The following is a 23,379-nucleotide window of genomic DNA, read 5'->3' on the forward strand; positions in this document are numbered from 1 at the left end:
TTACCATGAATTACTCTGTTTAACAGTTTTCTCCTCAGCCTTAAGATGTCACATAACAATTTCCTAATGGTGAGAAACTGAAAGCAATATGTTGCTTTCCATGTGCTTTCAATCTCTGGTGCAGTAAATTCTGTATATAACCTCTAGATGTCTGAGTTTTGACTGTCTGTCTTTTGTAAGCTATCGATACAGTGCTGGTCAGTTTGTCTGCATCTCCTAATAGCTCCTTGGCAAGAGTTTTGTTTGAGGAAGGGAGAACAGGGACTGGATTTTGTACAGTCCTTGGCAAACTCGGGTTAAAAGAAACGACTATTTCACCAAGAAGTTAAACTTCAACAGGAGTTTTCAAGAGTTGATGACAAGATACTTGAAGATTTATTGAGATATGTGGAAGGCTGAACAGAGCTTCACAGAAAATACATTGAAGTAGACATTGGGTCCTAGTGATGATTTTTATGTTTAGAAAGGCATCACAATCTATTTGAAGTAATGAAAAAAATCCCTAACATGCTCATTGGTGCTTTTTGAGCGTAATGCATAAATTTATCTCTTACAACAATCACAATACATTGGTGAAATCTGAGAGCAATACGTGAACTGCGTTATTTCAGACATTTGGAGTTTCGTGCAACCAGATCTTACAGTTCTAAGCAGGTTTCTTAAGCAGAGTTTTATTAGAAATATAATGTAAATGCAAGTTCTGTACTTGGAACTGGGGTGGAGAGAGATCATACAGCTGAAATGTTTCAATTATAGCATGCAGGAAAAAATACTTAGAGAGATTCTGTCATGGTTCTAGTATATTGTAAAATGTTAATTCCCAAGCCCGCTACATAAAATTGGGTTTTGCTCTGCACAAAACATATCTTGTGGTCCTCAGTTTGAGTAGATGCAACAAAAAGATGGTGTAACTGTGAGCTTGCTGATAAAAACAAAGGGATGGATAGGATATACACTGCAGTAAGAAATAATTACTATGAAGTTGTTTAGTGAGAAAGTGGGAGCACGGCAGAGTTGCTGTAGAAATGACAGGAAAACAGGTAAGAAAAGATTAGCAAGCTTTATAATGCTGACTTTTATTTCAGGCAGAGGCATTGGTGTACACAGGAAGAACTACATTCTATATAAATCTTGCAATCGAGTTGTTATTTTTACCATGTGGAATCCAATGTGGTAATTCTCAAAGTATAAACTGGAAAAGTAAATGAGAGGCATTCCCTTAGCAGAGGATACCACTTACTTATTATAAAGTCTATTAAATCAAAAGATAAATAGCTACTAGCTGACACATCCAGGAAACTGGGTAGTCATGTCCACTTTGGGCTATATGGTACAGTCTCATGCATAGCAAAGAAGTCTTGGCCGTTAGTCAACTTTTCCTCTTCAGAGTCAGCAGAAGCTGTCTTCGTCTTTTCTTCCTTTGCCTAAATTGGTAATATCTGCCCAAACCTCAACCTGCAGTGTGTCTCACAGCAAAATCTTAATGTGGGTGGATTGTGTGAACGTTTTTAAGGCTAGATTCTCATCCTTGTTCAAATTGTTGCTTTTGATTTGGCAATAAATTATAACCTGGTTGTGACTCCATCCTTTTAGCAGTTCTCTCAATCTATCGTGGTTGTTCTGTTTCATTTCAGGAGCTTACTGAATCTGACTGTTCTTAGGCTGTGTGGAAATTTATCTGCAGTTAAGTATACAAAGTGCAGTTGCAGAGTAATCTGAAGCCTTATGCTTGCTTTTGGAGCAGGTACCCTCATTGCTTTTTTGTCCTGACTGTAGACAAGCAGGTGACATCCAAATATATTGATTCCCAAACAGCAGAGACTACACTGGTATGTAGATTAATCCATTCCACAGGGATGTAAAGAACCATTGGAAGACAGATGCAGTATGTGCAAACATCAATTCATCCCAATTTCATATGTTTCCTCCACTTTCAGATACTCAGATTTATTAATGGATGTTAACTGTGATACCTGAACTGAAGGTAATCTGGGTGGCACACACCTGACTGTCTAAATATTCATGTTAATTTAATATAATTAAATATATTCTAGACTGTTTTTCCTGTGTGATTTCTGGTTGTGGGATGTAGTTGCAGAGCAGCTGAAGTATTATGGCATACATATGGAGAATCAGTTTGAGCTTTCTGCTGATCTCAGGGTAATTCAGCTTCAAATGCCAACTGCATCATTACAACAGCATTGACTGTGGCATGTCATAGTAGGCTGTCTAGTTTTAGAATTAAGCTTTGTATTTTTCTATTTTTATTTATTAATCATAGGTGTCTTTCTGTCTATTCCTGGCTTCCATCTTTCTTGAGGTCATCACCTTTATTAATAAATTGACTTATAAATAATTAAATCATTGTGGAATAGGCCCTTATGCTTTCTTAGCTTTTTGTTGCTAGTATTTATAGATATCTACGTTATTCATGCATTTGTCATGTAGCAAAGATACATATTATGATTTCCTCATAATATTTCAAGTTACCTTTGCTATTTTTACCTTTTTTCTCTGAATTCCCTTCAATTTGCAAACAGTTTTTGGACAAAAAATACTAAAATAGTGCTACTCTCCGCTACTTTGATTGTATGACTGAGAAGAAGGGTTATCAAGAAAGAGTAAGCTATGCAGGAACATGCTTAGTGTCTGATTTTTTTTTTGGTTTTTTGGTGGTTTCCACTTTTCTATGCTGACCACATGGACTCTGACCAGTCAGACTGAAATCTCTTTGAATGAGCTAGAAACTGCCTGTATCTTAGTCATACTGACTGGCCACCCACAAATCCTCAACAAAATCTTCATCTACCGTTTTTATTGTCCTGGGTCCAACAAATAGAATGACCTGGATATTAGTCACAGATGTATGTGCTGCTTTGTGGTGAGCAGGGGCACTGCCCATGTTTTGCTTGTACAAGAGCTTTCTGGGCTCCTGTAGTACAAATTGCAGGAGGACTTGGGGGGGGATGAATATATATATATATATATATATATATATAAAGCTCATGTGTGAGTGAGCTCATCATCCAGTATTTTTCAGTGACTGGCTTTGGGAAGATTTACTGAAGCAGTTATATTTAGGTATGTTTAACTTTTTGTGAGCATACAGACAAATATTTGCAATAGCTCTATTTCACCTTTCACATACTATAGTATATTAAACCACAAAACCACACTGGCATAGTTAAAGGGTGGATATTTAATATTAAAGCTCTTCTTGGAATAAATGTGCTGATGGGAGCAGGGGTTGTTTTCTGTGTGCTTTTTTTTGCATGTGTGCTTTTTTCCCTCTCAACTGTGTGCATGCCTGATAGTAGCTACTCTTCATCATAATGTTAAAATTTCACCGCTAGTCATGCACCACAATTTAGATGTTCGATCACAGCGGACAAAACTATAAAACTGCATATTAATCTTTTTTATAGTCATTTTAATGATTGACAGTGCATCAAAACTGTCTCACAATGCAAGTTTAATGCAAAAAAAAAATGCACCATTCCATAATTACTTTCAAAACTATTGGATGTGAACATTGTTCATAAGAAATCATCATGAATAATCTGAAAAAATAGCAGGATTCAGTATAGTCTATATTACTGTTGGCAACATTAGTACAGTTGGTACTAATTGGGACCAATGTTAGTAATGTGTATTTGGAGTTGCCCTAGAAATTTTGATAGGAAATATGAACGGAAGAATGGAACCAAGTATTAATTGCTGTTTTTTGCAATTTGTATCTTTGACTTCTGCTTCTTGAGTCAAGCATCTCTTGGATTTCCCTGTTTATTAAAGAAGAGGATTTAGCATCTATTGAGAGAGACCTTTTATCAAACAGGTGTTTCCTGAAACCCTTCTACTTTTGCCTCAAGACCAAACACTTCTTGCATGAGTTCACTTGGTTTTGCTTTTGTGGCTGCTGCGTTCTTCTGGCACTCTTACTCTCAAATCTTTTCCTCATCAAACTCTTATGCTTCCTTAACGTACAGAAATACCAGTTGACGCTATCCAAGTTTTCATTTAGGATCAGAGTCACTGACTCCTGTTGTCACAGATCTCAGTCAGCAAAGCTTTACCAGGAAACTCATCAAATACTAAGCTCTAACTCAGGGGCAGAGTTACAGAACATTATTCTATATATTGTACTCATTTGCTATATATGTTGTTTTTTGTGTGATTAAAAAGCACAGGTCATGGAGATAAGCTTGTGAAGACACAATTTTAGTTAATTTGTCTATGCATGTCCTTTTATGATTCCAATAATAACTAATTCATTTTCCTGAATGGCACAGGAGCATACTCTTCCACAGACAATTTCAGTTGATTAAGAAAGATGCATGAAACTTCTACTGTAGATCTTTAGCGTAATTAAACTTTATAATAGAAAAATGTTTGCTTTTGAAATTAACTTATTAGGCCTGAATCATTGCTAACAGTATCTTCTTCTACCTGGTTATTGTTCTTACCTCTCTAAAAGCTCTAGTAATAGAACGAACTATGCAGCTAGACGCAACACTGAATGTCGTGCTGTCACTGAACTCTGTAGATTTTGTTTAGCTCCCAAACTGGTAATGATATCTTATTTGTGTTCCTAAACTTGTATTTTGAACAATAATGAAGACTTTGTGAAAATGTCATGAAAATATAAGATATGACACAAGTGCAACCTATGCAGTGATCTATTAAAGTGCATAATATGTAATTACTTACACTGTTGCATTGTGTTCTTTTCATAAGGTGTTTACCTTTTGAAATGTTACCCCTTCGCATCCTCTTTGCTGAATATGTGCCAAACTGACAACTGATTACCAAAAAAATCATAAACCTCACTGGAAATGTGGGACTGATGTCACTGAATCACTCTAAAGTGTCTTTTTCTAGTAACAAGAGAACCTGCAACAAGAATATTTGTAAGTGAAAAGAGATGATTTTTTCCACTAATATACAAAGTATGTACTTATAGTCTTGTTAGTATTGTGGTTGTGCCCCTGATAAGAAACCAGAAGATTCTTTCAAACAAAATAATTATCAGGCAGCACTGGGGAATTGGTCTCTGCTCCTTTAACAGGTTGATCCTTTGTGTTCTGGAGATGATCACCTGATCAAAGATTCTTGGTTTTGTATAGAGTTTTACCCATTTTTAGGTCAGTATTGTTCCTATTCAATCCTTAAGCTGCTAACTAGCAAAACAATTATGCTTCTGAGTTTTGTTTTTCATGTCTTGCATGGCTCCAATTTATGCACTTTCTCATACAGCTGCTACTTACATACTTGTGCTTTAATAATTTCTTCAGTAAAATTGGGCCAGCATCACAGCTGTTCTGCACCACATTAGGCCCTGAATTACAAATGAAAGCCCAGTCTCAGGTTTACACCTCATTTGATTTTAAAAAAAAAATTAAAAAATTACCCTAGGAATCTGCATTTATTATTGCGTATAATCCAACATACCTCTGCATAGTTTATGTTCCTCTAAGTTTGCTGGGTGGCTACAGCACCCAGCCTTTAGGATGTGTGAATGTAGCATGCTGTACCAATATGAATTTTGGATCTTGGAACAAGTCAATAATTCCAAGGCATGACTGTTAGATGGGTAAAAAGTTATGGTGAGGGGATGTACGTTTGGTATCTGTTTCCACTAATTATGGTTTGGTGGGTTTAGGCTTTCCTTCCTCCATCTGTTTGCAGTATAAAATAAATGGTATAAATAATGACTAGAGGAAATTATAATCTGTAGACGCATCTGATGTGGGTGATTGACCCCATGCCCTATCCTCTGCAGTGTGTCTCATTAATCCTTGAGTGTCCACAAAGAGCAGAGCTTCTGTCTTTGCCCCTTCATTGTTAATTAACCCTGAGGACTGGAGGTGCTTCCTTAATGTTCCCATACTGTTTCCTTGTTCTGCTTAACTTCTGCGCTGACCCAGCATCTTGATTTGTCAGGCTGCAGAAGTCAAGTCACCGATGGAGAAAGATCTCTATCTATTCTGGTCTCGGCCTGCATGTGCAAGAAGAGAGACAAGCAGCTGTGACTAATGAGAGGGAGGAGAGTGTAAGGGCCTCTTTGAACTGGATAAAAGAAGCAAGGAAGAAAACGGCAGAGTATTTTCATGACTAAACTTTAATTCTTAGAAGAAGCAGAGGCTTAACCTTCCAAACAGTGACTAGCAGTATCTGGAACCTACAAAGAAAAGAGATCAAGGTGGAAAAAACCTTTCAGAATGGAAGCTCTCCCAGAAATTGCCATTTGTCAAGAGAAAGTGTTGGGAGTTCATTTTAACTTCTGTATATCAGTCAGGATGAATCTCCAAGTCTTCCAGAAGTTTCCCATTATGAACAGGCTTTATACGTGCTGAATTCCATTTCAGATCCCATTGGAATGGGGAAATTCTACTGCAGTGTGAGTAAAAGCTCATGAGCTGAGAAATTTTGGCCTCAATCGCTGAGCTTGTAACAAATCAGTTCTCAAAAATCTTTGTCCTGCAAACCAGCTCATTTTTCAGGTTGTCTGAGACCACATATGATAGATGATTGCTTCCATCTGTTTATGAGTTTAAATTTCTGAACTGTAAGTGTACAAGGATAAATTCAGTTAAGCATGTTGTTAACTGAATAAGTCTACTTAAAAATGTTTTGGATTTGTTTTTAAAACATTTTTTGTGAGTAGTAGTCCCTGTAAATCTTTTACTGCATTAATTTATAACTGTGATATAAATATAGTATAAGACTGCGTTCTTTCTAGATTTTAAAATTATCTATTGTGTTATCAGAAATGATAAAGGGGCTACATCTGTGTGAGGGGAGTCTTCCAAGCATTATGGTACTTGATGACAACTGCTGAGCTGACTCTTAAGAAGGTTTTTCTGTTTCTCCCTTACTAAAGAACATAGCTTAAAGTTCTAAGACTGACAAATCTCAGGATTTGTGTTATTTGGAATGCTTACCTAAAAAAAAAAAAGTTTCAGATTTTTCAATTTTCCATGAATTACTAAATCATAAAAAACACATTCTAATGGTGTAAATAGTTGAGCTTTGATTATTAGCACTGGAGTTGGTAACAAAGGGAAATGTAAAAAAAAAAAAAAAAAACAAAAAAAAACATTTAATGTAGGTTGTGTTTAACAAGAAGGCTATTACTGAGATGCTGCAATATTTCACCTGTTTAGTTGGAATGGACCTTCTTTTGAAACATTACATTTTCTTTTCAGAAGAACTTCTCTTTCCTTCATATGCCACTCTTAAGTACTTTTTCTGGTTGTCCTCCAGTAGGAAACTTACTTTTAGTAGCTATAGAGCTCTGTATCAGACTTGGCTGTGATGATTTGCAGATCTTCCCTTCAGTCCTTTGGAATAAAGATTTTCTTCCCTTGCTCCCTGAAGTTTAGTTAGGAAGCATGGGAATATAGCAAGGATGTCCAAGGAGGCTTAGGGCTGACTAAAGTGAACAGTTCTTTATCAACCTTTCATGTTGATAAGATGCTTATGTCACTTGCAAGGTTTACGTTACCTTATAAATCACAGCAAGAATTACATCCATTGTATACAAACATAAATTTGGCATTGCTAACTCATCACAGAGCCTGCATGTAATCCAATAATACAGGCAATACATTCAGCATTTTTGTTGAAGAAAGGAAGAGGAAAAATTAAGGCTTGAAGGTTTTGTGGTGTAACAGCTAGCGCACTGGTGAAGAATTTGTCTTCATGAGTTTTCTCAAACTATTCTAATCATGAGGGTTATAATGTATCAAGAACACCTCTCCAAAAGACAAAATTTTATGAGGAGGACAGTAACAGTTAGATGTTCTTTATAACTCTAAGATGGGAAGAGGATCAAAACTGATTTGATCTTTGGGAATTATACATAACGAACCTCGTGGGTAACTTAGATATGCAGAAAAGCAAACTTCAGTGTTTCCACTCACATTCTGCTTTGAGCCTCCCCTAGATTAGTGCAACAACCCCTGCTAAGCGCTTTACTTTTGCTTTTAGGTATCTTTTAGGTAATTATAGCAGGTAGTGCTGAATCATTGTGTATTTTCTTGAATGATAATGAAGGAAAAGGAAGAGTATCCCTCCTTAACAAGCAAAGGGAACTGACTCACTGGGAATTTACCATAGTATAAAGAAGTACAGCTTCTTTAAAGCTATGCTGATAAATGTCAGAAGGCTGAGTTCTCTGAAAACAGGGTGCTTGTCAGCCTAGCCAAGACAAATAATCCAGCCATTGATCTTGGTTAGAAGGACAAGTGTCCCTGTCCAGTGTGCAATGCTGGCTTTTTCTAATTCAAAATTTGATTTATTAAGAACAACAGAAAGCATTGTAGAATTCAGCATATATGAAGGTGTTTGTTATCTCATACTCTGATAGATGTGTGTATGTGAATAAACATGAGAATGGATGAAACACATTCGTTATAGCCCTAATCTGTATACCTGTGCAAAGTTTAGTATCGGAGCATAAATGACTCCCCCTTTTTTTTTCCCCAGACATATGATTCATTAGCATGTGTTCTAGGACAAACCCAGAAATGTGGTTGTGTTGAGAAAAGGAACATCCCACTGCTCCCTCAGGCGATTATGTTTGATCTAAATGAAACATAGAGTTTTTAAGGAAAGAGATTTACATCTTAAAAATTCAAGAACTTCCCAACTTGCAATAAAAGCTTCATGTGAAGTCATACAATGCATGTCTTTGCTATATTTATCATTTTGAGCAAATAGAAATTTTGTTTGAAAAACTTATGATGTCCGGAAAACATTCCTGATGTCTGCCTCTCTCCCAGAAAACTGTTTTTAATCTATTTTTTCTTTAGTTTGTAGAGGGTGTGGGTTCACTTCAGTGGGGAACTAAGCCATAAGATTTCAACTAATTTTAAAAATCTAGTATGGGGCATGAAAGTAGACCTATCAAACCAATAATCTTGCTTTATTCTTCTTTAACTACCTGGTTGACAAAAACTTGTCTAAAATTGTCCTTTTGTTTAAATTTAACTTATGGGTAAAGCATATCATATTTTTGATGTTTCTTTTAACCATTGGTTTGCTATGGCAGGCAGGGTGAAAATAGTTTCATTGCTTTACCTTGAATATGTCATCAGCTGAATCTTCAGGTTGCGTTCAGGCCAGTTTTAGGTTAGCACAACTCCTGGTGAAGTCCTCAGATTTTAACACAGAATGCTCCTTCTCTCTTCCTTTCTGTTTTACCAACGTCTAGGTTCTTTTTAAAAACATGTAACTGTAATCTTTTCCCCTATGTGTTGCTAGTTGTTGATCATCCTTCAAAATATCTGATGTGTAATTCTTTACCGTTTCTCAGATATCTTTTCATTATCTTCTCCCAAACCACATGATACAATCTTTATTTTCCCCACTTTCACAGCATGATGTGTTTTCCTTTCCTAGAGTCTCCTTGCTTGTTTTGTCCTTTAGAGAAATCTAATTAGTAAAGAAGCTAATGATAGGCTATATAAAATAAAATAGAATTTTGCAAGCAATGCTGAGTTGCACTGTGTGCCAGTGTCATTTTGTTCTGAATCTGGATTGTTTTATCAATATAAACTTCTGTTTGAAAGACCAAATTCTACAGTTATCAAAGTAGCTGAGCTGGGAGGTTCATTGCAATGTAAACATTAATGTTTATATAGAAAAACTAATTGGAGTTGCTATTATAAATGATGGAGTATAGAAGTAGAACAGATATTTCTGCTATCTATCTGAAGTTTCCGTTGCCTTCAAATCTCTGAATAGTTTCATTCTTTTAACGAGAAATAAATTGATAAATTGGAGACAATGCTATTAAATTGGAGACAATGCTATTATTTTCTCCAATGTTTTATTTATTTTCCCCTCGTATTTTGAGATCAATCCTCTCTGAGGAAGAGTCATTTTTTCCTCAAGTATTACAGAAACTCAAAACCTGCTGTTGTGATTATCCTGGTTTTGCTTAAGTTAAACATACGGTCTTGGAAAAAAAAAAAAAAGCTGTGAAAACAGTCTTTATCATTGTCAGTTTTGCCATATCTAGAAGGACTAGCAGCTGGGAAGCTCTGAACAATAATGGTAGCCAGAGTAAGAAAAGTAGGAAATCTGAGAGAGGGGGAAAAAATGTCTTATTAAGCTAAATTTGGAGAAATATGCTCTATTTTAAAATACCATGCAAGAACCAAATATTGCCAATGAAAATATCAAGAATGGAAAGAGGAAGAAAGCATCAGCAAAGGATGAATAGAATATTTGTTCCACAAAAATGGAAGCAGAAACTCTTCAAGACTAAAGCAGTATGTGATATTTTCTACAGAGAATCAGCAATACAATTTTAGTGAAGAACTGTTATAATGGTAATTATAATGGTTTCAATTAGTTGCATCTTGAAAGTCAGATTAGCAAATCACCCTAGTGTCTAATCAAGATCAACAAGGGTAAGCTCTTTCCTCCCGAACAAGAACAAGTCTTCCCTTGAGACAGTTTATTTCAGAAATTCCCTTACTGAGTTTTCTTGATCTTCTTTCTTTCCAAGCACCTCCCACTTCTGGTGCATCTACATTAGCAGGTTAGTGCAAATCAGGAGCATAATTTGATGCAAATCTTCCAGTCATCCTTATTCACAACGTTTTAGGTTGCATTACAGAGCAGACTCAAGGAGTATCTCACACTTGGAGATGATACTAAACTGCACTGCATGGAGCATACCTAATAAATTCAGCCCAGGGCACCCGACCAGCACTAGTTCAAAGAAACAAACCTCTGAAATGTGTGTAATGTAAACCTCACTTTCTCAGCTATTTTCCTCTACAGGTTTACGTTTTATTGGTCGACACTACTTACCAATGTAGACATAAGCACTGTGGTCCAAGACCAGACTAAATAGACCACAAGATCAAGTACACACTGGTGCAGCAAGTGCTGCATTGAAAGCTCTGTGAATAGCTGATGGTTTTAGCTCAGTGGCGGTTTTGAAAAGAAAAAGGAAAGAGGACCTGTATGGGTGTAACACTTTTTATATGAATGGAATCAAAACATCTCTAGTGTTTTACGTTATTACCAGTTAAAGATAAATAATAAGGAAGGATGCTTTAAAAGTAAGATCAATTGGAGTAAAAAATCCTAATGTTCATTTTAGAAAAACATGGATGAAATTTTCTTTCAGCTTTTTTTCTGACACTATCAATGCATTTCTGCTGTTTAATCTTCATTGTTTTTTTCAAAAACAACTTGTATAGGCCTAGCTTTTCATTCAAGTTCCTTTCTATTTAAGGTCAGTTTCTTAAATAAGCAAGATGTGTGCAACTTTGACTAAGTCTGTCTTGTGTAACTTTTGAATCTACTGGTTAGTTGCTGACAGTTTAGGAATACGAGTCTCAAAGCAACTTGAATGAGAGCAAATGCTGCTGAGAGATGGTTCTATGGCAGCTCAAATCCTTAGACAGTGAGAGTCTAACTATAAGGAAATGGAAATCAGACTTAATTATCCATGCTGTTCATGGAGCAACTTGCCATTTGGGAGAATTAGTGAACTAGCTAAATGCTATGCAGAAATGATAAATTCTGAGTTATCAGCATTTTCAGCAGTTACATTTCATATTTTGTTTTGGATCATGAAGACATTATTTGCATTTTATTTTCATAATGAGATCTGGGAGCAGATTAATGTGGAAACCACCAAATTCTCTAGTTTTCATTTAAAATGTTTTTTTGTGTGTTTTGTAAAAAAAAAAAAAAAAAAAGCTATTCTAAGAAATACATAGTTCAACATAAGCTGAGATGTGGTTGCACTGGTATGCAATGTATGGCTGTGATCTCCCAACCCACTTGGCATTCATGTTGCAGATATAACTATCCTCATATCTATTATAGTGAGTATATGTCCTGATCCTCTTACAGAATCTTCATTAAGTGATTGCACTGTCCCTGTAGAGCCCTGTCCCATTCCTTGATGGAAGATATTTGAAGAAAAAAACTGCTGCAGCTATTGATGGCCTCTTTCTTTTCATCACAGTGTCCTTCTAATTGCCATCTGACAACTAGAAGGACTATGATAATATTTTCACACTTGAGTCATTGCTTTCTGTGCTTCTGGCACACTCGTATTTTGAAACACCTCTTAAATTACCTCAAACAGTGCTGTAGGGAGGTAGTGGGGTATACGAAGCAAATGGGTTTGCCCGTGATGGGTTTCTGATGCCCATCATTCTGAGGTTTCAGTATTAACCACCAGTTGTGATGAGAGATATTTCTTCAGTTAGGTGCACTGTAATACTTGCTGGAGTTAGGGGAAGGAGAAGGAGAAAAAAAAGCCAGATATTTTTCTTCTAGCATCATCTAGCTCCACGGTCTGTGGATCAGATTCTGTCATAGAATCACAGAATGATTTGTGTTGCGAGGGACCTTAAAGACCACCCAGTTCCAATTCCCTGGCATGGGCAGGGACACCTCCCACCTGACCAGGTTTCTGCCAGGGATGGGGCATCCACAGCTTCTCTGGGCAACCTGTGCCAGGGCCTCACCACCCTCACAGCAAACATTTTTTTCCTTATGTCTAATCTAAATCTACCCTCTTTTAATTTAAAGCCCTTATCCCTTGTCCTGTCACTCCACTCCCTGACAGAGAGTCCCTCCCCAACTTTCCTGTAGGCCCCCTTTAGGTACAGGAAGGCTACTATAAGGTCTCCCCAGAGCCTTCTCTTCTCCAGGCTGAACAACCCCAACTCCCTCAGCCTGTGTTCACAGGAGAGGTGCTCCTCTAGACCTGCTCCAACATGTGCATGTTCTTCTTGTGCTGGGGGTCCTAGACCTGAACGCACTATTCTAGGTGGGGTCTCAGAGGAGCAGAGACAAGACTAGAGGAAGCCTTTCCCAGGAAGTGTCATGAATCGTATGACGAAATTGTCATGCAAAAACATTAATCCTTTTAATCTTTTAATCCTAAATCCTACTTTATTTCCAAAATAATTCAATTTATCTTTATCATTACCCTTTCCTATGTATTTTTAATATTTGTACCCATGGAATTCCTAATAAAAACAAAAAGCATGCATCTACACCACACTTATTTTTTCAGTAATTCTTTCTCATTCCTCTTTCCTATGTGAAATCTAGCCCATGTCTTGTAGAATGTCAATCTTTGTCCATCTTTTGTAATTGGTATAATCTCAAAACTAAGCATGGTGCTAAGAGCAATTTTATACACAGCTGGGAACCCTCATCTATAAATAGTAGCAATTCTTGGAACCAAATCTGTGCTTATTTATATGACTGTTGATTTGGATTTTCTTTCTTGGACACCGTGAGTAGTAAGTCTTGGAATACTGCAAAAAATACTTATAAAAACAAATATTAAAATTATCATTAGGGAATTAAATGGCATTTCTGAGACTTGTATTTGTCTTCTGGAATCTCTATATCTGCATGCTTACCAGAGTTTCATGTTGAAGCAAATTTTGGAAAATTCTTATTCTGCCTCTCTTCATGTAAGTAAAAACTGTACATAAAAAATGTCAAAAAATGGTGTTAGCAAAGAAGGGATCATCCTTCATCAGAAAGTCATAGTTGAAAGTAGCTTAAAGATTAGAAAACACAGATGTTATGGAATCTAAAATGCTATCCAGATCAATGTCTGAAATGCTTAAATTACTTTTGTTTGCTCCTATTATCTGAGCTCACTTGCTATTTTCTTCTATTCTCTGATCTACACCAAATTTTCCAAAACCAAACCAAGTCTCTGAAGGATGGAGAACTCTGTTTTCATTGAGTGCTCTGGAAAGCTGTGGCCTGAGGGGGGGGCCAGGACAGTGTGAGACAATGTGCTTTCACTAGGGTACATGGACAGGGCTTTGGACTCGCACCTGGTGTGGGGATGCAGTCAGCAAATTCCTTTTTGTTTCCATAACTAAAACTCAGTATGAGGCAACACCCCACACTGCATGTACCTGAAGTACCACAATGACAAGCTTTGGACTTACCTCCAGAATTAACTTGCTTCCCATTCAAATCTACGGGTTCTCATACACTGAGACTTCACTGGAATAATGTGGCCAAATTTCATCCATGTTCCACATGCCTCATCAATCTGCCTAGCTTCAAGGCAGATTCTGATCTATGGTTTAACATCAATATGTTCTTGGTATTAAAAGGACATTTGTTTATGAATTCTTTACAGCCATTATATTTCTCAATTGGTAATTTAGCAATTATTTCTTTAATTAGTAGAGTTGTTTTTTTAACTGAAATAGCCAAAAAACATATGTCTCAATGCACTGTGTTGTGAAGTGACTTGCCTGCTGGCTGTACATCTACTTTAGTTGCTGTTATACCACTAATTTTCTGAGAAATTTCCATTTTAGCTAAAATGCCCCAAAACATTTTATTTAAATATTTACTCCTCTTGGACAAAGACCAGCACGTTCTCTGTCACTTAAAGTTCTTAAGATTGAATAGATTTAGGATCTTTGCATTCTTACCAGTTTTCAGAGCCTATATGGCTACTCACAAAACCACTAAAAACAGAGAACATTTTCTTCTTTTTGTGTAAAATCCTGATAAAGTTTATAGTCATGCACAGACTCTAGTTGTCTTGTATCAAGCTCATATTAAAGTCTAGCAATGTTATAACAGGGATTTTAATATTGTGATGTTTTGTTGAGAAGTTGCTGTCTTTGATTAATCAATAGTACGTTTCATAAAAAGAATGAAATTAAAAAAGCATACCTTTATAATATCTATCAGTTAGGGAAATGCAACATCTTAACTTTTTTCAAATCTTTTTTTGTTAACATAAAGAATTACCCTGTCCACATGATAGCAGAAAAATAAAGTACTGAAAGTACTTTTAGTGCACAGAAATTAGAATGACTACTGCTTTGTCAAAACAAACTCTTTGTGTCCATACAGATACCACTTTCTTTATAAATTTTAAGCTTGGTACCATAGCTATCTGAAGGCTCATCTACATTATATTGTTCTTTTAAATGGAAAGAAATGCTAGCTTAGACTTCTTGGGTTTTGTGAACCCTTGCTCAAATTTTGTGGTTTTGTTCATCTCTTTTAGCTGTTAAGCTAATTTAAAACTAGACAAAATTTCTGTGGCTCTTTTCAGTCCCTAAGTTTGGTGGTGGTATGTGAGTATATTGCACAATTTATTTAGGATGCTGATATCTTTTCCAATCTTTTTTTTCTGATACCTTGGGAGCTGCTTTTTTGATACTCAGCTTCGGACATTGGAAGGTCTTTGGTATACTCCTTTCTCCAGTGGTAGTTTAGATTTAGTTTAAAATAAAAATCGCATCCATGTTTTCTACGTTCTGAGGTATGTTCAACTATATAAAATCAACATTCATCTCAAATCTTAACTAAATACCAGATTAAGAATCACATATTTTGGTGTGTTTCCAAAAAACATAGAAATCTTCATCTCTGAGGCAGTAACTCCAAAACCTGAGTCCATAAGGCCAGCGTTAAAAGCTATAAATATATTAAAGCTATAAATGTATTTGGCCTGAATTGAATGTATTTCTGGAATGTAAGTTTATCTAGTACTTTTGGAAGCCTGCATCTCTTGCTGAATGCACCCATGCAGTTCTTGCTGTTTTCAAAGGAGTCTTACAATTTTGAGCTGAATGAATGCTTTTGTTTTGTATAGATCGATTGTTCAGTCATCATATATGATGATTTATATTGTCATGCAAATGAATACTTATTAAATAATGTATTTACTTTGATGATTATACAAACTGATTTAAGTCAGCCCAGTACAGCTAAAGCTAATGATGCTAAATAAAATGACACCAGGAAGGAATCTGTCTGAGGTAATCCAATAATTCCCTATTGTTTTGGAAGTCTGAATTTATTTTGAGTAATCATTGGTTTCTACAAGAAAACAGTGATAATTATATTTATGTCTCCCAAGTATTTTCTCAGGAAAAAGACAAACAGCCTTGCTTGGTTTAAGAACACACACAGTACCACTCTAAGTATTTTCTTGTTGACTCTGAAGATGAAATGAAATAAAATGAAATATGATACTAAGAGAGCAAATCTTTAGGGTGTTTTGCAAAAGAGAAAATAAAGGCAGAGTTTGCACAAACTTTCATAGGTTCAGTAGGAATTTCGAATACTGTGTACATATCCAAATGCAAAATAAACAGGGCCTTGTCATTTTGTGCTGTACAGGATGAAAACTGACAATACCACTGCATATTAAATTAGGTGTGCATCTTAAAATCATGAGCTTCGTTGCATTTAGAAATAATCTGGAAAGCAGATTAACACTATCAAAGGCATAAAAAAGTGCTCAGTGAAATATCAGCTCTTATCATCAACATGTCAGTCATCGTTGTCAAATGTCTTATCAATGACAGCATCGTTTGTTTTAATGGGATATTTGGCACAACTTCAACTAGTGAAAAGTACTCTCTAGACATTCCAGTAAAATGCATGTTTCCCTGTGAATATGTAGGGTTAGTATATGTATAATATTCTTCATAACAGCAGTGTTGAAATAATAAATATATTAAGATACTGCCATTCACAGATCAGGCTAAGGGCTAAAAACATGCATAAAAGTGTTGGTCCTTACAATCCTGTTTCTTTCTGGAAATAGCTTTCTGGAAACAGCTGTGTGTTTTTATTATCCTTATGCGTGTAGAAAACTTTTATGTAACATCTAAAGAGCAACTGATTACATTATTGGTTAACATCATCAGAAGACAATACTATAAACAATCGTAGTGTAAGAGTTTTACATTTTCATATTGTGTTAGAAAAACAAAAACAACAACAATTGAATAGTGTTTTTCCTGTGTGTTCATAATCCTTTTTTTTTTTTTTTTTTTTTTTACAAATAGTCTACAGGTTGATGGAGTTTGGTTTTCTTATCCATTCCCTTTAATGCAGCAGTGGCAATAATTTTTCTAATGTATATTTTTGTATCCTGGAACTGACTAACACTGAATATACCTGTCTGAACTGGATTTGAACTAATAGCTCATAAGGCTTTTCATTGAGCATGTCTTGTACTTGTTGCTCAAGTAATTTTTTAGATCAATTCTTAGGAGAAAGTCCACTGGTATAATTTCTCACTGCAAGCACTACAAGAAGTTTAGGGCAGTGGTCTTTGGGTTTCCCTGTTCACTCACTGCAAACTTAGATGTTACTACAATGAGAAGGGAAGATAAGCTGCCTGGATGTTATTGAATGCTCTTGTGGATCCCAACCACAGAAAGAGTGTTTAGAAAGGGGATCAACAGCTTTTATATTCTTAGATTCCACTTTGAGTAAGTGAACAAAAATAAAATAACCATCACTTAATACAAATACACAGAGAAAATGACAAAAAAAATCAGTAGAGATATGAAAGGTCTCATGTAGGTTATACTGAACAGACAAAGCCAGTGGGGAGGCTACATCATTCCACAGGTCTGAAAGCAATTAGGAAGGCTTCAAATTGCTTCCAAAAGCATGGAACAAATGGACCACATCCTCAACTGCTGTAAATTGAAGTATCTCCCCTGAGTTTACTGCAACTATTTTGATCATATCACAAGAACAACGACAGCAGGAAAACGTGACTTGTAAAGTAAATGTACTTCAGTGTCCTTCCAAGAACATTCATATGCTAAATGACAGGGAAAGAATTGTCTTCACCCAGTTGAGAAAACCTGACTGTATATTGTCTTCTCATACGCAATAGTTAATGGTGCTATTCTTAATATTTACCATATGTAAGCATGTATTTTGCTCTATCAGGGTCTAAGCTTTACAGAAATAAAATATGCCACTCACACCCATGCAATTACTTTTAACTTGGCTTACAAACTCAGTGACTTTGTGTAGTACTTGAAAACAGAGTGAAGTTACTTGCATCTTTATGCTTTAATCTTGCTTGAAATTTAAAGTCTTTGAAACAAGAATTGTGTTCACAGTGGCTAGATTTAGAAATTCATAATTGTTTGAAAGACATCCCCAGAATAGAAAATAGAGTTTTTGCAACAGAAAGTGTAAGATACAGTTCAACAATACACAGCATTCTGAGTTTCTTGCCAAGTTATGACAGATACACTGATTGATTACTAAAAGGTAGAAGGAAGGCCAAAATCTGGATAGGATATTCCACTGAGACTGGAACCACTTATTCTTCGATTAGCTCTTGAAACTGAGGTTTAACTTCAGTTTACATCATCATATAACTGTTTCAACCAAATAGCTTTGCAATGTCTTGCTGAACTTTAGCATTGCCTATCTAGAAACTTGAAGCTGTAGATTGTGACGGTTTTTTATTTCCATAAGGACCACAGTAATTTTACTCTTAGACTTTTTGTCATCAGTTTGCTTCAGTGCTCCAACAAAAGCAGAAGAGTATGATCATGAACCAGCATGTTCAGTAACAGGTACACTGGAGAGCTAATCTGAGGACAGTTTCATTGCCCTTAGGACACTTAATTGCATCCATCTTTGGTGGTTTTAAAAATGCTTCCATGTAATAAAATAGAGTATCCTGAAAGGATATCATACGAAGATTAATGAATAAAAGTTTTAAAAATACTAAGACAAATTCCGACTGATATTTGAAGCTTGCAAAGGAGATTTTTTTTGGATCAATGGCTAACAATCCATGCCAGGGGAAATATAACCAAACCTGACAAATGCACTTTAAGTAGACATGTATTATAAACAAAGTCCTTCTGATAATTGAAAACTGGGGTTTTGAGTCGTAAGCAGGAAATAGAACAAACTATTAAAATGGGTAATCTACATAAAGATTCTCATCTACCCATTTTGGAAGTCATTTAATTCTTTCAATGTTAATCATCATTTGGCATATTATTTTGGTGCTCGTACCTGCCTCAGGAGAAGCTTCAGATTTCTGAGTTTATCTTCTATGGAAAAACACGTATCTTTGAATTAAAAAAAAAAAAAAAAAAGGCTTTAACTTTCTTCTTTCCCTTTGATGGCTTGATGATAATCCTTTTTAGCATGTCACTGAGAAAAGGAAGGTAAATAAGCAAGTGCAAGACTAAAGGCATCTAAGAAACAATCTAAATATTTCCACATAAATTATTCAGAACTTCAGGTTCTTTAACAGTTAGAATCCAGTATTTCTAAATGTAGAAGTGTAATTAACAAATTCCAAATGAACAGTTTATTTACAATTATTTTGATTTGGTATTAAAAAAATGATATATTATTTCTTGTACTGATACACTTTGACATTCTCACTCTACTTGGTGAGCTTCTGTCCTGAGAAGCGTCTATTTGTGTTCTAATATCTAAAGGTTGATGAGGATATTTGTCAAGTATTTCCAGTTATACCCCATTCAAAGAGTTTTGAAGGTGAAGAGTTCTGCCTATAGATGTGGCTTGAACACTTTCAAATCAATTTGATTGTGCTGAAATAACCATTTGTAAATTTGCTGAAACTATGAAATTGTACAGAGCCATTTTTAGACTTCTTCATGCAATCCGTTTACACTGTAACCCAGTGGATTGGAACCTAGCAAGGATATAGGAGACATGCTCATGTCCCTGAACAGAGCAAGTATCTGCATTCTGGAGATCTCTCATACCTGGCCACTGCCCCTACCTCCTGATTATAATCATGTCTGTATGCCTGGTGAATGCCCCTCTTTCCTTCTCTCCCTTGCTCCTTCTTGTGTTTTACAAATAGTGATTTCATCAAAACCAAAACTTCTTGATGAAATGTCTTGACACCAGCCAAATAATAATTCATTCAGTATGAAATGCAAAAGCGTGAAATATTTCATGAAATCTGGTGGTTCCACTGTGAAGCAAAAGCAAATATTGAAACTCTGAAAGTGGTTAAAAAAACAGGTCTATCTTGTACTTTCAGCAGTTGCTGAGTGTATTTAAACAAAACACTTGTTTTTTACTTGAGGAAAATATCTCAGGTTTAATTGTATATGTGCTTCTTAAGGAAAGAGAAAAGAAAAAAGATGTCAGCAAAAGCCATTATATTTTTCTACCAGGCAAAATAAGATTAAGATTTCAGGTGCTCTTCTTTTCTCTCTCGCTTTTTAAAATATGTATTACTTCCTCAGCAGGATTGCTTTTTAAGCATGAAAACAGATTGGGTAAGTCCACAAACACTGATTTTCTTTCAGTGAATCACTCTGAATTTTGCATGCAATAAACCACAGCTATATTGAGTGCTAATGATTTTCTATAAACCATCTGCATGATTTGGACAAACTCTCATTAATTTAAGTTGCATAGTTGATTGAGCAAGAACTAAGTTATGGAAGAGCACTAGCACCATATGTAACTAATCTTAGGTCTAGAAAGAACAGTCACATATTCAGACAAAGTGTGGCTGAAACTATATATATTTGATTCAGACTGATATCTGCATATAGCTACAACAGAGTTGCTCGAGCACTTTGATTTTTTTCTTATTTTTGAATGGTTTTGGTAGATCATTTAACACAGGATGATATAAATTGGTTTCTCTTTCCATAATAAGTCATGGGGCGTAATCAGCTTAAACTAGCATGACAAAAAATATTTTATATTATGGATAAATAACCTTATAGACATATATGTTAATGATTTTCTACATTATTCTCATTTTATAATTAATTTAGAAATACATAGAAATATAACCTAGTTAGAATATTAGAATTCATTATCTAACATTACCTAAATTGAAATTAGACTTGTCTGAAGACCTGATTTATATAGCCTAGCTTTGAGCCATATGCTTTTCTGAGCTACAGAGGTAACAACAACAAAAAAATTACCTTTGTGTTTGATGTAAGTTTGGGCATAGCAAGGAACTAAATTCTAGAATTTTAATGTTCCTAGGCTGACTGCAATTGAAGTGCATTTTACCACTGCATATAAAGTACTATTAGATTGTGTCCCATTAGACTTATCTTGTTTCTCATTCCTTTCAACTTTCTTTAGTTCTGTTGATTGTCCAAGACCCAACAGAATTATTAAAACGTTCAAACTTAGGTGTTCTGACTTCTCATGTTCTTTCTTCTACTTTTTCACCATAAAATATCGCTATGTGCTTTTTATTGTTATCATTATGAAGATCTATCAAAGCAGCTTTAATCAAGCATTCATATTCTGGTTATTCTCCTCCTTTCTGTAGATGTAAAACAGGAAAAGGTATGTAGGAGACAGTCCATCCCCAGGTTTCTCAGATGGATAGGAAATGGACAGACATCATCTATGATGTCCCTCTTTTCTTTGGTTTAGTTATTCAGCAGGTGCTGGAATAAAATCAAGCTGTCTTTGTTAAACTGTTTCACAGAGCAGACCATGTTCTAATAATTTCATAACCTATAAATATGTCCTCACTCATTTTTTATTCTTATTCTTGTGACCAGCTTCTTAAAAAAAAAAAACTTTTTTGAAATCAAAGTTTACTGATGATCAATGTTAAGTGAACTTTAGCTGAAGAAAAATAATTAGTTTTAAAAAAAAAAATTGTCCTGAACTGGGTTTATTGTTTTGGAACACTGTGTTACAATTTCTCATCACATTTTTTTTTTTTGGTATTGTCTAAAAAAACATTCTTAGGAACTTTTAACTGTAAGGAAACTAACAGCTTTTTGTTTTTATTTTGATTCCCATAAAAACAAATTTCATAATTGTGTAGTTTGTGCAACTGCATAATTGCAAGCAAAATGTGTCCCTTCACAGCCTGTAATTTATTCACTGAATTCCAAACTGGAAATCTTTCAGGAAAATAGTATAAATCACAATTTAGATTGCAGTAAATGTTTTGCATTTGGATCCCCAACCAAATACAGCTAAAAATTATTCTGCAAAGTTACTTACCTTTAGCTGCACTTCTGACTGTTTACCATCCAAGTTTACTACCACATATGCCATTTCCTTGCATGGGCTTCAAAGTCTTCTGTCTTTGAAGATGCAGAGGTTAGGCTGGTAAGTCATTTCACTTAAGGCTGTCTACCTCCACTACGCACGTACATTTAAAGCTACTGGGAAAAAATTCAAACCCACTTCCATTCAGGCCTGCATAATTTTGCAACTAACTTTTAAAGTTAATACTGTAATTTTAAGGCTGAAAAATGCATATATAAAATTACACGGATGACAATGAAGACCACATTCGGCAAATTTAGCAGACTTTAGCACAAAGTTCCACATGCTGAGGAACTGAAACTTAACAAATTAGCTCCAGATATGGCCGTATTAGCGAGACCCAGAGTCAACCTTACAGAGCTGGCTTTTCTTTAACTGAAGAAATGCCCTCCAGAAGACTTGCTTCAGCTAGTGAAGGCATTATATAAACAGTTAAAAGGCAGTTGTAGGCTGCTGGTAGAAAGAACATATACCCACAGTTAGTAATTATGAAGGCTTCCTATCTTCTTTCAGGATAAATATCCCGTCCCAGTTGTGACAGGCCCCCTGAGCAGAGACTTTCTGGTCACTATATGTTGAGGCACTATTTTGTGTAAGTTATGTGATGTCTTACTGCTGCATCTCTCGCTCCCTCTCAAGGTCAAACAAAGGCCAAAGATGCCAATCAATGATTCAATCAGTAATGGTAAAATCAATTAATCAGAGTGATAATTAATAAAGAGGGTTTGCAACAGCTGAAGGAGTTGCCAGAAGGTAAATGATGCATGACCAACCCACCTGGGAAGACAACTAAACTTATCAACACCACTTCTTTTATTCAAGAAGAGGGAAAAAACTGTTGGCTTTGCCCTGTGGTTTGGAAATCATACCTGGTAATTACCATTATGATTCATGCTGAATTAAATTAAATAAAATGTAAGTAAATTATTTCACCTAAATATGAGACTTGTGACCAAACATGTAGTTTTTGTGTTTTTATTAGTAGCTTTTGTTATATGAATAACTGGCGTTTATTATTAATTGATACCCTAATTAAAGCCATACTAGTCATTTCCATTAGCTTACTCAAACTTCTACAGAGCTGTCCGTCTGGTTTTAATCAAAACCAAATGGTAATCCAAGTTCTCAGGCTGGAACAGCTAAGAGGAAGTCATTCAGAGGAGGCAGAAGAAAGCAGAAAAGATAAACAGATGATATTCACTAAATTTGTATAGAGCAAAGGATGTAGATGCTGTGGGTTTCTCTGGAGACGTGATTCAGGCACCCTGTCAAACTGGAACGAAGTAGTTACAAGTGTTTTATGTCAGCAAAATACTAATATGATCAAGATGGAGTCTGTCCTTTTGCTTTCACAGAGCTGGATTTGTGTGACTCTGGAGGATTCTCGGAAAAGGTAAAGCAACATATACTATTGCCTGTGCTATGCCTGCGCCTAAATTGTAGCATTCATTTTCTCAGATCCTGCTAATTCTCTCGAGTAGGGATATAATTTTAGCATACACGTGTATGTGGTATCATCTAACTGTGCGTAGT

The 23,379-nt window shown here is 35.6% G+C and overlaps 1 protein-coding gene and 1 long non-coding RNA gene across 7 annotated transcripts in view; one reads left to right on the top strand and one right to left on the bottom strand.

Annotated features, from left to right (window-relative positions):
• The window catches only part of DLC1 (DLC1 Rho GTPase activating protein), a 281,618-nt gene that overhangs the window by 32,148 nt on the left and 226,091 nt on the right, over window positions 1-23,379 (top strand). The window contains exons 1-2 of one of the 5 annotated variants that reach the window (XM_083836135.1): window positions 22,624-22,761; window positions 23,202-23,239. The exons of 2 other annotated variants lie outside the window; for them this stretch is intronic. The gene's annotated coding sequence lies outside the window, so the exon portion shown is untranslated. Of the gene's footprint in view, window positions 1-22,623; window positions 22,762-22,968; window positions 23,240-23,379 lie in introns of those variants that run through there. 2 more of the 5 variants (XM_083836137.1, XM_083836134.1) reach the window with 2 other exon arrangements.
• Window positions 11,883-22,505, bottom strand: LOC310899611. 2 transcript variants are annotated; one of them, XR_014584426.1, is made up of 4 exons: window positions 22,324-22,505; window positions 21,799-21,959; window positions 18,832-18,887; window positions 11,883-18,487 (listed from the first exon to the last, which is right to left on the bottom strand). It is a non-coding gene; the product is annotated as an uncharacterized lncRNA (long non-coding RNA). The 2 variants fall into 2 exon arrangements; XR_014584427.1 differs by having other exon boundaries at window positions 21,799-22,505.

Source organism: Anser anser (genome assembly GCF_964211835.1).
Source record: "Anser anser genome assembly, chromosome: 4".
NCBI lineage: Eukaryota > Metazoa > Chordata > Aves > Anseriformes > Anatidae > Anser > Anser anser.